This window comes from Callorhinus ursinus, unplaced genomic scaffold (genome assembly GCF_003265705.2).
Source record: "Callorhinus ursinus isolate GAN/ISIS: 27379988/994484 unplaced genomic scaffold, GSC_fseal_2.0 scaffold10, whole genome shotgun sequence".
Classification (NCBI taxonomy): domain Eukaryota; kingdom Metazoa; phylum Chordata; class Mammalia; order Carnivora; family Otariidae; genus Callorhinus; species Callorhinus ursinus.
Genome location: NW_027397072.1, coordinates 15,127,710 through 15,142,872, shown reverse-complemented (window position 1 = coordinate 15,142,872; position 15,163 = coordinate 15,127,710).

Below are 15,163 nucleotides of genomic sequence, written 5' to 3'. Positions count from 1 at the left end.
GCTAACCTAGCCTCTTTATTTCACAAATAGGGATGTGAAGACCTGGAAAAAGAATTCTTTGCTCTTGCTATTGTCACAAAAGTGGAGGGAAAACTGATCCTAATTATGTTCATAGTGTTTTGTTTCATACAAAGTAATATATGTTAATACTTTTTAGAATTTTTTTTAAAAAATTTTATTGTTATGTTAATCACTATACATTACATCATTGGTTTTTGATGCAGTGTTCCATGATTCATTGTTTGCATATAACACCCAGTGCTCCATTCAATACATGCCCTCCTTAATACCCATCACCAGGTTAACCCCTCCCCCTCCCCCCTCCCCTCTAAAACCCTCAGTTTTTGTTTCTCAGAGTCCATAGACCTGTACCTCTGAAACAAATAATACATTACACGTTAAAAAAAAAAAAGATAGTAGGAAGGGAATAATACTAACATTTTTGACAAGTTAAAAAATACATATAGGAGCCAACAAGCATATGAAAACATATGACAACAAGCACACTCAACATGAAAACTTATTAGAGAAATGCAAATCAAGACCACATGAGATACCATCTCACATCTACTAGAATAACTAATACCAAAAGAAAAGAAAAGAAAAGAAAATGTTGGCAAAGATGTGGAGAAATTGGAATCTTTTGTGCATCGCTGGCAGGATTGTAAAATGGTACCATCACTATGGGAAACAGTATGGTGGTTCTTCAAAAAAATTAAAAGTGAAACTACCATGTGATCCAACAATCCCACTTTCTGGGTATATATCCCAAAGAGATATTTGTGCATCCATGTTCATGGAAACATTATTCACTGTAGTCAAGAGGCGAAAGCAAACCAAATGTCCATTGACAAATGAATGGACAGATAGAATATGGTATATACATACAATTGGAATATTTCTGAACATTAAAAAGGAAAGAAGTCCTGTCACTACTACAGAACGGATGAAGCTTGAGGACATCATGTAAATGAAATAAGTCAGTCACAAAGACAAATACTGTATGATGCCATTTAAATGAGGTATCTAAAATAGTCAAGTTCATGAAACAGAAAGTAGGATGCTGGTTACCAGTGGTTGGGGGTAGGGGGGAATGAGGAGCGGTTGTTTAATGGGCACAGTTTCAGTTTTGAACAAGTTCTGGTGATCTGTTGCACAACAATGTGAATATACTTAACGCCACGGAACTATATGCTTAAAAATGCTTAAGGTGGTGAATTTGATGTTACAAGTTCTTTTTTTTTCCTTTTTTCTTTTTGCCATGATTAAGTAAAAAAGAAGTAAATAAAAGAACTGAATTTTTTAAATATACATGGCAGCAGAAGAGGTGTTAAGGATAACACAGTTATTTTTTTTCTGGAATATTTATCTATTTGAAATCATACTGTATGAATGATATGGCACCTTATTTCTATAACAAAAATATGACAAAAGTGTTTCTAAAATTTTCTAAATAACATTTAAGAGGCTGAATAATATAAATAAACTACAATTTACTTAATAATACCCCATATTCAAATTCTTTTTATGTCTATAAATAATGCTTTATTTTCCATTTTTGTACACTCTGTATCATCTACAGTTCTGATTATTCTGTTAGGATAGGATATCATCTCAGAAGTAAAATTAGCAGAATGAACATTTAAAAATATTTGCTCTATATTATAAATTTAAGAACATATCATTCAAATATCTATTCATAGAAAGAGAATGTGAGTGCTTCCATTTTATCACACCCTCACCTGCAGGGTCTCCTCTTCTTCCTCCTTTTCATTACTGTTATTATTTCATTTGGAATGAAGGAAATGGGATTATTTGTTGATTTGTATTTCTTTGCTTAGTAAACCAGATACAATTAAACTACTTTTCAGTCACTTCTATGTTTTCTTGTGTGAGTTACTTTTTTACATTGTGTGATAATATAAATTGAATGAGATCTTTATTTATAAAGAAATTTAATTATTTGTCTGCCTTATTGAATTGCAAGTATTTTTCCTAGTTCTACATTTACTTTATATTCTGTGTCTTAAGTACATAATTCTTGAGCGGTATGGAAACCTATTTAACTCATTTTCATTTAAATTTTTATAATTTGATTATTTACTCTGTTTTCAATATTTAAGTAGATATTTCATGAATTTGTTTCATACAATATTCAGTTCTATTCCTTGAAAAATCCCACTAGAGTTTTGCATAGGACTGTGTAAAATCTACACCTGAAGTTTGGAGTGATTATAACAACATCAGTGGCAATCATAATGATAAACAAAATTCTAGTTGTGACTCTTTGGGTGCCTGCAGTCTGCCAGGTTTTGCATTTACCAATCGATCACATTTAATCCATACAACAAACTTATGAGGCATATGCTATTATTATGGCCCTTTCACAGAGAATCCAGTTAAAGCATACAAAAGTTACATAACTTTCCTATGATCATTCAGCAGTAAGTTGATGGAACCATGCTTTGACTTCAGTCCATGTATACTGCCTAAAAGTCTTTATAATATTAATTTGTCCCTTCTAAGGACTTTATTAAAATTGTCTATGTTTCTAAGACAACATAATTGTCTATGTTTCTGTCTATGATATTTTTAATCTTTGTTCTAAATATTTTGGGTTTTGCAATTTTTTGATGGTTTTGCATGGCTTTTAATTTTTCTCCTTATATTTTCTTAATGATTATTTTTAGCATCTACACACTATTGAACTTCTTTAATATTAAGAGGTGCTCTTTAATTTTCTCGGGTTTTTTAGTTGTGAAATTATGTCTTATGAAACGAATTGTAATCTTATTTCAACTTCTGTTCCATATTTTGTAGTAGTAGCCATGAGTTCTATAGCCATTAGATTAATAAGAAAGCATGTATGCATGTTTTGTTCCTAATTATAACAGATAATATCTAGGTTTTCACAATTAGGGGTAGTGATGGCTGTCAGGCTAGGAAAGTATTACTAATCATGTTTTGTGGTAGGAGGAAACTGAAGCATACAGGGACTAGTCCTTTGCACAAGGTCACATAACTAGTTCACAGCAGATCTGAGAGTCTGCTTTTCCCTCTTCCTCTGCTCCTCCCCCTGCTTGTGCTCTCTCTCTCTCAAATAAATAAAATCTTTTAAAAAATAGTCCATTTGGTAAGAATACTCAATTTTTAGAAATCATTTTTAAAATATACACTTTTATATATCAAAGGTGAGCTACCCACTCACCCACCTATTTTCCTGTCCTTTCTTAATGGGCAATAAATAAGACTGGAAAAGAAAGGAATCAATTGTTCTGTGTGGTGATCAGAATTTGAAAGTCAGGAAGTCTGAATGGCTGTAAGAAATCAGAGAGGAAGGATGCTGTAGGCATGGAAACTCAGCAGGGAAACTGGGCCAATTGATCCAGCAATCAGTGCCTGCTAAGAACCCAGGGAGAATGGCGCTCTGTGAGATATTATTCATATTTGTGTAACTGAAGAATAGAAAATTTCAAATAAGAATATTCAGGGACTTTGTTTCAATGTTGGGCTGATTTTTCCTGCCATTACTCCCAACTCTCAGGAAATCTATTGCAAGTAGGAGCCTTATGCAGGCAGCCCTACTGATACACTCTTCCTTCAGTATGCCCTGTCTCTCCTCAACAATATCAGGTTGAAACAGAAACAGTAGTATACAAGATCAGACAAACAGAGAATCTCAAACACGAGAAGAAAGACACAGCCAGGAATCACCTGATATATGAGGAAAACCACCAGCATGAAAAAGAATCACTGGAGAGCTAAGACCAGAGGAGGGTGGGGGGATAAATATAAAAAGAGAATACCTGGAAATGAAAGCATTATCTACATACACAGCAGAGTAGGTTACTATGGAATAAGAGCAGTGACAAAAAAAAAAACCCAACTTCAAGAATATTGCCCCAAATTTAAGACATTTATCAATAATTAACAATATCATTTTAAAATTTAAAAATTTCCAGAGTATAAAGTGTAAAGTGAAAAACAGAATTAATGAGCTAGATTTCAAACCAGAAAGTACACTCATACAATGTTAGAGGATAAAAATAACTAATAAATGAAATATTTAAAGAGACAGAAGACAGACCCTAAATTTCCAAAAACTCAATAGAGAGTTATCTTTAAAACTCTGAGTGAGGGGGCGCCTGGGTGGCTCAGTCGTTAAGTGTCTGACTTTGGCTCATGTTCCCAGGGTCCTGGGATGGAGCCCTGCATCAGGCTCCCTGCTCAGTGGGAAGCCTGCTTCTCCCTCTCACACTCCCCTTGCTTGTGTTCTCTCTCTCACTGTCTCTTTCTCTGTCCAATAAATAAATAAAATCTTAAAAAAAAAAAAACAAACCTCTGAGTGAATATTATGAACCTAGGAATCTATACCTAGATAACCTACCATTTAATTGGGAAGGCAAAATAAAGGCACTTTCAGATATACAAGGATTAAGAAGTTTACCAGCCAAGGACCCTAACTAATAACTTCAAAGACCAGTTAACCTTGATTCTGGATTGGCCTCAAAGATTGGTTTCCACGTAGGAGAAAGAACACAGCAACTGCCTAGACATGCAACCAACTTGTATGGAGTAATAGGTATGTTGTGTCTGGTTATTGTTGGTAAAAGGCCACATGGCACTTTGGATTTCTCCCAAAAAAGGATATTTTCTTTTTTTCATGTATTTTGTATGAAGGGTAAAATTATTGGTGAAGTTGGTGTCTCATACCTTCTATATTATTTCTTTTCAATTTGGCTGCACTAACAATGGTTTGTGAGAACTGAATTACAGAATTATGGTGGAGATAATCTTTGCTAAAGGTTGGCATTCTGGAGGAAGAGCAAGGAGGCCAGGGTCCCTCCAGTAGTGTTCAGAAAAGAGAGAACAGCAAATGAGATCAGAGAGATTGTGTAGGGCCTCATAGGGCATTTGTAATGACTGGACAGTTTTGAGCAGAGGAGGATGTGATCTGACTTTTGTTTTAGCAGATCATTCTGACTTCTGTGTTGAAAAAAGACCAAAGCAGGAGAAGGAAGTAAGATGCTAAGGGACAGCACAATGATCCCCTTGAATCAGTAATCTATGGCCATGATAATGCCGTGTAATAAGTAATCCCACAATGCAATGGCTTGAAGAAACAGCATTGCTTCTCAAGGACCTGTATAGATCATCTCGGGGTTGGCCGACCTAGGCTGTGTTGGGGCTGGCAGCTGCATTCAACTTGCAGGTCTGGCTATGCTTACTGCCTTCCTCAGGCTGCTCGATGGATGCTTTTTCTGGACCCCAGGGTGAGAGGGCATCAGTGAGCTTGGGGAAGCTCTTCTTAATGTGATGGCAAAGACCAGAAAGAAAGCTCCACTGTACAATCACATTTCAAACCCAAGCTTTCATTCTTTAGGAGCACCCAATGGGGCTCAAAGTCCAGGGGCAGGGAAGTAGACTTTGTCCATCAGGATGCCATGGCAAACATGTACACAGATGACTTGGGGCTGATAAGTCCATCTACTGCCTCATTTGAAACACAATGATGGCTTGGACAATGGAAGAAATAGTGAAGAGGCAAAGAGTAGTCAAGTCGTGTATATTTTATGCAGATAAAGCTGATAGTATTTGTGAGTTTATCAGACATGGGATGAGAGACAAAAAGAGGAACTGGGGATGACTCTCTCTCCCTGTGTTCAGAAATATCTCTTTCTAGAATTTTAGTTTAGATTGACATTAAGCTCTCTTGTTGAATTTTTAGTGTTTTGACACTTCTCTTGACTTCCACAATCTCTTTAAAAATCATGTCCAGAATTTCAGAATTTCAATTTTATATTGTCTTATTTCTAAGAAACATAGCTGATCTGAATCAGGTGAGGTGATTTATATGTAAATATCCTCAGCAGCAGCATGCTCCCACCACCTCCTCCACAACAAGGCTTCAGTTTCTCCCCTGTGATGTCCATGCTACCCCTTTGGTCCACCAATAATTCCTCTCAAAATAAAAAGTAGACTAAGTCTAGAAGTGCTTTGCTTCCCCTGTTTAGTCATCTGATCTAGCAGTGTGCCAGGCCATTCCTGGTTCTACCTTTTTTCTTCAAACATATCGAAGATCAAACTATATTCTGAATACAGTGTTTAAGACAGTAGGGAATGTTTAGAAGGATTGTCATCATACATGGTTAACATTTTTTAAAGTTTTGGCACTTAAAGTCACAGGCCTTAGTTATTTGGAATATTATCTATAATAAATAGTCCATTCCCTGGTGATAGTAAATAAATGAGGCATCATTCTGTTGCATTTTTGTTGATTTATGCATCAATATGTGGAGTGTGTTCCATTTAACAATGCAAAGAGTATACATGGTCAGTCTGTTTTGTTGCTATGTGTACTGTTTCGTCCCAGGGTACCTTGAACTGGAAAGAAGCCCTGTTGAGTGACACAGTTACATAATTCTACCTTCTTGGTAAACTGTCTTGGGCCTCAGCGTCCCCAGCTCAGATATCTGTCTATCAAGAGACATGTGGGTCTTGAATTTCTCATTCTGGTTTGACCCTAAGCCAAGAACTTTTACAGAAGCCTGAGTTCTGGGCCTCCTTCCTAAGCAACTACCACTGTCATAGAAGTAACCAATTTCTGCTCATTACTTCAGCTGCTGTTGACAGGAAATGGTGTGCTCACCCTTTTCAAAAGAAAGGCAGTGAAAAACTGTTCCCCTGCAGGTGGAGTTTTCTGGCTCATGTAAGGATTAGAAATGAAATTAGCCATTGGAAATTTCATTCAGATCAGTCCAAACATTGCAAAGTACAACAAATGCAGACCTTTCCACATGGGGTAATCAAGTTCAATTTCTTTCCATGTCTTTCCTCCAAAGCAGACAGCTGTGAAACCCTTATTAACGGTTTTCCATGTACCTAGTGGCTGCCAGAGTCTACAGAGATAGAACATTCCAGAATGAGCTCTGAGCCCTGACCTTGCAGGGCTTGCAATCTAGTCTGGAAGACCAGAGTCACCCATACAAACTGCTCAGTGAACTAGGCAGCGCATGATAGAGTAGCCAGCAGTGTGGGTCAGACAATAGGGAGTTCAGAGCCAACAACAAAGGCTAAGTGCATCATGAAGCCAACTTCAGGAGAAATGGGAATGTGACAAAATGGTATAAATAAGATGCCAGATTTGGACATTTCAACCTCTACTGTTTCCTTTCTTCCAACTTCAATTTCCCTGTAACAGATCAAAATCACCTTGTAGCAGAGATTACTTTAAAATAAATTTTAAACTAATATGCCCCCACTTTAAAACAATATTCTCATTTTGGATGGACCTATCATCCATCCATCACCCTGACCCACTACAGCAAAATGATGCATAATCCATCACAGAGCTTTCTGCACATTGCTCCCCTGTTCAAACACATAAATGGCTTCCTACGGCCAACATCAATCAGCCTTTGCTTGGAGTCCTATGGTCTCCCCAGCAGGGCCCTGCCTCACCCACTCATATATGAGTTATAGCACAAGAGCTTATCCTTTAGGGCAGCTTCAGTAATGTCCCCCATTTCCCACCACACTGAAGCCGTCATCTGTGACCTCATGAGACCATAATATTTTATAGATCAGGTTTGATTGCTCTCCCTGTGTATTTCTTATCTTTCTAGTTGGATAACATTTTCTTCCAGCACAGGATTATGCAATATAATTGGAAATATATTCACTTTCCCCACAATTTATAGCACATGTTAGATGTTCGAGAAGTCACTCACTGAAGGGTTTTAGTTTCTGTGGAACAAGGCCAGGTGATAAGCATATGCTAATTGCTGCATGCAGAGTCAGGGCTAGGATGAGGCAACTAAGATGCTTAGAGGGAAAATTTAAGCAGGCTTTTACCCTCAGTTGTGGACCTTGCTCTTTCCCCATCCTGAGAGTGAGCGCCTCCTTAAACTTTGCTTGCCTCACCGGAGAAGCTGCCATGATTGGATGATATTATGAAATGTCTTTACAGGATCTGTCTTTATGCAGTCAAAGTAGATACTGACTTTGTTTTCCCTCACAGCCGTTCACAAATAGGACGGATATGTGTGTATGCATATAAAGGGGCTAATTCCATCACACTGGCTTATTCACAATGGTGGCAAAACCTTAGGGTACAGCTTTGGTGAGAAGAGCTTGACTCTAAGTTGCATCTACCTGGCATCAAGTCTTCACTCTTCCCAACCTAGGTAATCTTCACCTCCATATATTTGGCAAAACTGTAAAATAGTAAGAATGAGAAGGAAAAGGGAAAAAAAGAAGAAGAGAAGGAGGAGGGAAGGGAAATGAGAAAAAACTCATAAGGTTTTAATGAGGACTGATTGGAATTGAATATGTGAAAACACATAGCCCTACATGAAACTCAGTTACTATTTTTATTTTTGTTGATGATCTTGGTTTGCTTTTTAGAGTGTGTTCGTACTCACTATTGGTCAAGTACAGAATTCTACATACAGGTATCTCTAAATGTATGTCCTGTACATATACTGCTTACCTAATAATGGCAGCAAGAGATTCAATAGAAATTCTGCCTGAGTTATTCCGGCCACTAGGGGACGGGAAATACCAAATGGGACCACAGCATGTATGTTTGGATTCAAGGTACTGTGCAAAGGGCATTATTTACTTTGTTCATCTTCAAAATGGATGCCTTGGAAGTTCTTAGTATCCCTGTACCATTAACAGAAATTGAGGACTTAGTAGGAAGAGTGGATACAGGGACAAAAAGGAACATTCAAGTTTGAACTGCTAGTGGCATCCATGGTGGACTGTGGATTCTTCTAGGAAGAAAAAAGACACTTCAAAAATAAGGATGTCATCTTCTAATAATTCATACTCAAGTAGTGAAATATATACCACACAGGCCATGATCCAAGGCATTTACATGCTTTCTGAAACTGTTCCATTGAGTTATCATGAGTACGTGTGTTGTGATGAACTGGGTAAGATCGGAACACAGTCTACCAGGTGACGCCTTTTCTCTTACGAGGCATGATGTTTCCACGACTTATTCTGGAAAGAGTGGATTGGCATTGAATCAATAAATAAGATTTACTAAAGCACATCTGAAGTGCAAGTGATCTTACGTAAATTAACTAGGCAATCATGACTGTTTAGACCTGGTTTGAAAAACAATTCATGAAACCAAAATGGATATTGGTCCTTGATCAGGCAACTTCTCCTTGATCAGGCAACTTCTCAGGGCCTTATGAATTATTTGCAGTAATGGTAGCACTGGATATAAAATATTTCCCTCTTCAATTTGAATAATGAACTAATCTGTGTTTTTCAATCTCACTAAAAAAAAAAATTAGTTTTGTGTCTTGGTGTCTTTGTTGTTTTGGTAATTCTTTTGCTTGAGTCCTCCAAAGATTTTTATGTACACCAAATTCAGAGGCAATGATACAAAAAGAGCGTTTAAAATCTTATTCTAAGGACAGTGGCCTTTGAATATGATTTTAAAGAGAGAAAAAAATTGAACTAACAAAATGGCCTGATATTAATAGTCCGCTAATAATTTTTATACAAAGGACAAGTAAGCAAAGCCAGATGTTAACTGAAATGTCTCCCGGTTGGGTCAGAGTCTGAACATTCCCCTCCAGTGTAAACACTCTAGCCTTGTACCCAGGACTCAGAGCATGGGCCAAGGACCAAGTCACACAGGTTTCATTGCCCAATCAGAGTACACCTAAAACAATCAAAGTAACATGGAATAAAGACATGTTAAAAACAAACAAACAAACAAAAAAACCCCAACAACACGACCTCTCTTATACATATATAAACACACACACACACGTAAAAAACAAACAAAACAAAAACAAAAAAACAAAACAAAACAAAAAAACCCTGGTATTAACAACCTCAATTTCTCTTGTATTAACAGTGGATTCTATTGGTAGCCCACCAAACTGATGGCTTGAAACCTTCCAGGACTCATCTAGGAGTCTCAAGGAGTCTGATTTACTTCTCAATGGCCCATTCATCCTTTAAACATTTACTCTGTAGCCCCTGCAGTTATAACCTAAGCTGGATTTCATACATGAAAACACCTCCAGCACCCGCTACTTTTGCCAAGTCCCAGTGAAGGCTCATGGAATAATTTAGTTTGCCATAGTGACAAGTTTAAGATTCAATTATTAAGTGTAGTAATTTATTTTTATTATGTTTGTAACATGGCTTTTGTTCAACTAATTTCACCCCCCTTCACAGCCAAACGGCCTAAGATAGCAACAGCAATCCTCTCGGCAACAGGGCCGCTCGCTCTGGGTTGTTTAATGCCACGTCAAACAGAAGGATTTCTATGGGGCTCTGATGGAGATATTTCTCTTTTGCCTTAGTTTGGGCAAAAAATTGATTTCCTTCAGATAGCTGTAATGGATGGTGAGGACGGCAGAAAGTAATCAGGCCCGGCTCGAGGCAAATGCCAGAAGTTTCCCAGAAGGATAAATCTTGTTTCCTGCCTTACTTCACAGAATTAAGCCTTAAACAAGTCATGTTCTGTGGCTTGGATGCTGTGTTTATATCAGCTTTGGTTCCCTGGCTCGTGGTTGGGAACATTGTATTGGTCTGTAACCCAGGAAGGTCTTCCTGAAGTAAGAAATCACGATCCCGGTATCTTTATCTCCCATTCCATTTTATTTGTTCTATTAATACTAGCAAATGAGCTCTGAATGGTAAGGGGATCACAGGAGACAGTTACATTCACCAGGTGCAGCCTGCAAAGCCAATGATTTAGCACTCTGCTTTGCTAACTGTCTTTCCCAGGAGCTGTATGAAAGATGCCTCTTCATAAAGGATTTTGTTTTGGAAAATAATAACAGCACCTCATCTGTGCACGGCACATTCTCAGTAAAAGTTCAGGAGAAAAATCTTTTCCGTAGAGTTCAGGGTAGGCTGAGAACTTGTGGTCTCTCAGCGTCTGAAATGAAACCAAATCCTCCCGGGATTGCATTCGTTTATGGTTAGTAACAGGCGACTTCCTGTTTCGAAGCGAAATGGGCTTGAAGAGGCTTATAAAAAAGACTCAAAAGGTTTCTTGGACATCAAATGACTCTAGTAAAACATTTTGATGAGTTAAGTGTAAATGCATCAGCAGCATACGGATTAAATTCCCTTCTAAATAAACATTAACAGAGAACATGTTTGGCAAAATGCATTTTGAGTTTTGCAAAACTGAAAACATTTGAAAAAGGAGTGTGAGATATTTGATGAACTCAGAAAGCAGCCGGATTGCCCATCCCATACTTGAATATTTTCTTTGGATGTTCTGCAGATGTCAAATAAATTAGGACACAGATATTAAAACCAGCATTGGCTGCAGAAGTGATCAGCTGCCCTTCAGTTTGGAAGGTGTTTCTGTGGATACCCAGTTCATGTACATGTGCATAGGGAGAGCCCCGGGGGACCTGTAACACTCTCCTCACTCACAGGCATCGTCTCTTTCCTGGATGTGGCCCTGAGAGACTTTCTGTTGTTCACAGCTCTTGTATCTGCTTTCCTGACTGTGAAATATCTTGACTCCCAGAGGGGATTCCTGCTTTGCTATAGATCAGCAACAAAGCTTTGGTGGCACCAGGCAGATGACAGCTTTGGTGTTGCTTGGGCCAAGACCTTTCATCCAGAAGCCTCTGCCCTTGTCAAGACTATCATCTCTCTCACCATCTCTTTTTTTCTGACATGCACAATTTATTCATCCTTTGGGATTGTAGATGTGATAGTGGAAGGGAAAGACGAAAGCTGAGATACAGTTGAACAGAGCCTCAACTGGACTCTGTAACTAGGTGTAGAAAGGGAAGAGTCCAGTGTCACTCCAAGGGCTGAGTTTGGGTGAGCTCATCTACGGTGAAGCCAGTGAACGAGAAAACTGCCATTAGAAATCTAGTGGATCACACATTCCGACGGAGCAGGGGCAATACGCGATTGGCATCTTTTTCATAAAGCACTTGGCCCAGAGCAACAAGGAGGAGAAATATCACACATGTGGATGCCACTTCCTGGCAATCCATTATCAGACTAACTTATGATCATTTCACCTTTGAATGACACTTGCGGAAAGCAGAGTCTCAGAAAATTGGCAAAAAAATAGCAGGTATTTTGTTTAATATTTGAAAGATTAAAGTTTCATCCCAGTGTATTTTAGCAAATGATATTATTTACAGATAACTGGCAACGCACCACCATATCAACAATTATACAGAAAATTAATAAGCTATTAATTAAAAATACTTAAAACCTGTACGGAGAGTGTTCACTTCACACTTTGGGTTTATTCTACAGCCTTAGAGGTGCCAGGGTCTTCCTTCCTGCCATCTTTATGCATTCATCAAAAATGGTTTCCCACTAAGGCTATGATGAGGCTGAGGCTGTTGGCCTTGGCTTTCTCAACTTTCAGTTTACTCTACATATGGTTGCCAGAGTGTTCTTTCAAAAGGACTAGTCTTGTCACTCACCTGTTCAATAATCTTTGATGCTTACCAGGTGTCTCCAGAATAAAGTCCATATTCCTTAACTTGGTGTTCAAACACTTTTGGTCTGGCCCTAATTCACCTTTCAGTCCATGTCCCACCACCTCATAATCCAGTTGTAGAAGACAAATTCCCTGTTCCCAGATTGCACATGTTCATATGTTCCCTAGTACTTCTCAGCATTTTGCACACTTGTAAATATTTATTAAATTTTTTGTTTAAACAGAGTTTACCACTAGATTGTTAGTACATGAGCGTGGAAGTTGAGTCTATCTTCTGTGCTGTGGGTTCATCCGTAGGATTTAGCACAGCTTCTGGGACATAACCCGTGACATCTGTGAGCCGATGGAGTCACTGCTCTGTGTCTCATGGCACCGGTTATATACTTCTATTTGGCACTTGCTGGATTCCATGTTTGCCTTCCTGATCTTCCTATCACCAATATTTGAACTTAGAGGGCAGAGGATAGGACTTAATTTATTTCTGCATCCTTGGCACCTGGCTTCATGCTTAGCACACCCTGAGTATTCAATAAATATTTACTAAATTTAAATGGAGAGTATTTGTGGCAGTAAAAGGTTCTATAAAATCCTGTTGATTCCCAGGATAGGCCTAGAGGCAGGACGGCGATTTTGAGTTGTGGCTATCACTCTTGCATGCGCAATAATGTTCAAGGTAAGGTAGGAAAGCTAGAGTCCCCAGGCCAAATCTTTGCCATGACCTGTTTTTTGTGAATAGCTTTGGCAGATCATTCGTTTTCCTACTACTTGTGTCTGCTTTCACACTACAGTGGCAGACTAGAGTGATGGTAGAGACCAGTAACCATTAAGGCCTACAACAGTTACTATTTGGCCATTTATGGATAAAGTTTGCTGATCACTGTTCTAGAGGACAGACATAAATAAGAATACTAACAGTTTTAGTAATAGTAATAGTAAATACTAATTAGTATTAGTAATACTAATACGCTATGTAGAGTGGTTATAAGGATTAAACAAGGTAACCTCTGTAATATGTTCAGCATAGTCTTTGGCACAGGTTAATTGCCCAGTAATTTTTAGGCATTATTACTAATATCACTATCATAATATGAGGATTATTTTCTAACAGTCCAAACCTGAAATAACAAGCCAGCAGGAATTTGATGCCGACCAAGTTAGAGGCAGACACAGGGAGGAGAGAAACGTAATCTAAGAGCCTGGCATTGAAGGAAGAGCAAACTACAAAACAGACAAAGTGCTTATAGAAACGCCATTTGATATAGACCATGATTGCTTTGTTATTGTGCCCATTTTACAGATGAAACATATAAGGCACCAAATGCTTGTTCATCAGTCTTAGAATATCAAGCTAGAAGTGACAGGGCTTAAAAGGGCTGTTACATATGATACAGGGACTAAAAGGGGCTGTTCACAATCTCTGGCTCATAAATGGCTAATTAGGTTGGGACAAGTTTTGAGAAAGAATCACCAAAAACGAACCACAGCCCTGCAAACTATAGAAACTCTGAGAGGAAATGTTGACACAGAAATGGATTCCTGGACCAATAAACATATGAGGAGGTGATCAGTATCATTAGTGATTAGGAGAATGCTAATCAAGACCACAGGAGGTATTTCACAACCAGATACATTTTACAACTGGTACATTTAAAAAAAAAAATCTGACATTTCCAAGTGTCTGAAAGGATGAATCAATAGAATTTCTTCAACATTGCTGATAGGATTATAAATTGGCGCAGCCACTTTGGAAAGCAGCTTTGCATTACCTTCTAAATCTTACCTTCATATATTCTATGGCACAACAAATGCACCTTAGATGTGAACCAACAACACTCTTGCATACATACAAGAGGAGGTGTGTGCATGAATGTTCACAGCAGCTTTTTTTTTTTTTAAGTTTATTTTTTTAAGTAATCTCTAGAGCCAACGTGGGGCTCAAATTCACGACCCCAAGATCAAGAGTCCAATGCTCTTCTGACTAAGCCAGCCAGGCATCCCAACAGCAGCCTTATTTTTAATTGCAAAAGCCCGGACATCTGTCAACAGTAGAACTGACAACGTGTGGACAAAGCACTTTTACATCGTAGTCCAAAAAGGTGAATGACAGGAATATATGACAGTGGGGATTCCCCTTAATAATATAAAATTAAATAAAAGCAAAGGAAGTCACTAAATATTCAATATAGGATGGCATGATATATTTCTGTAAAGTTAAAAACAAACTAAATAAATATATTTAAAGAATATATACAGACACAATAAAAATATAGCAAGGAAATGAACACAGGATTTAGGATGCCCATTTCTTAGTGTATAGGGAAGCAGTTTCAAAGGTTCAACTGAGATGTGTTTGACAAAAGTGTTGATTTATTTACTCCTTTATTCATTCAGCAAATAATATTAAATATTTATATATTAGCTTCTGTTAAGTTATAAAAAATAAGCAGCTATTAAGTGAAAGCACTAGGATAAGTATAGGGCAAAGTAATAGAACAGACAGATATGACTCTGTCTTCATGGGGCTTACATTCTAATGGGAGAAGTGTTCTGGAGAAGACCAGGATTTAAACACTTTTCTATCTGAATTGGAATGATGACATTCCAATAGGATCCATGGAAACAGAAAGAAAGAGCCTTCCAGAATATCTTCCTTTGGGTAACATGTAAGTTGAGCAGGACCACCTGTAATACAAGTCC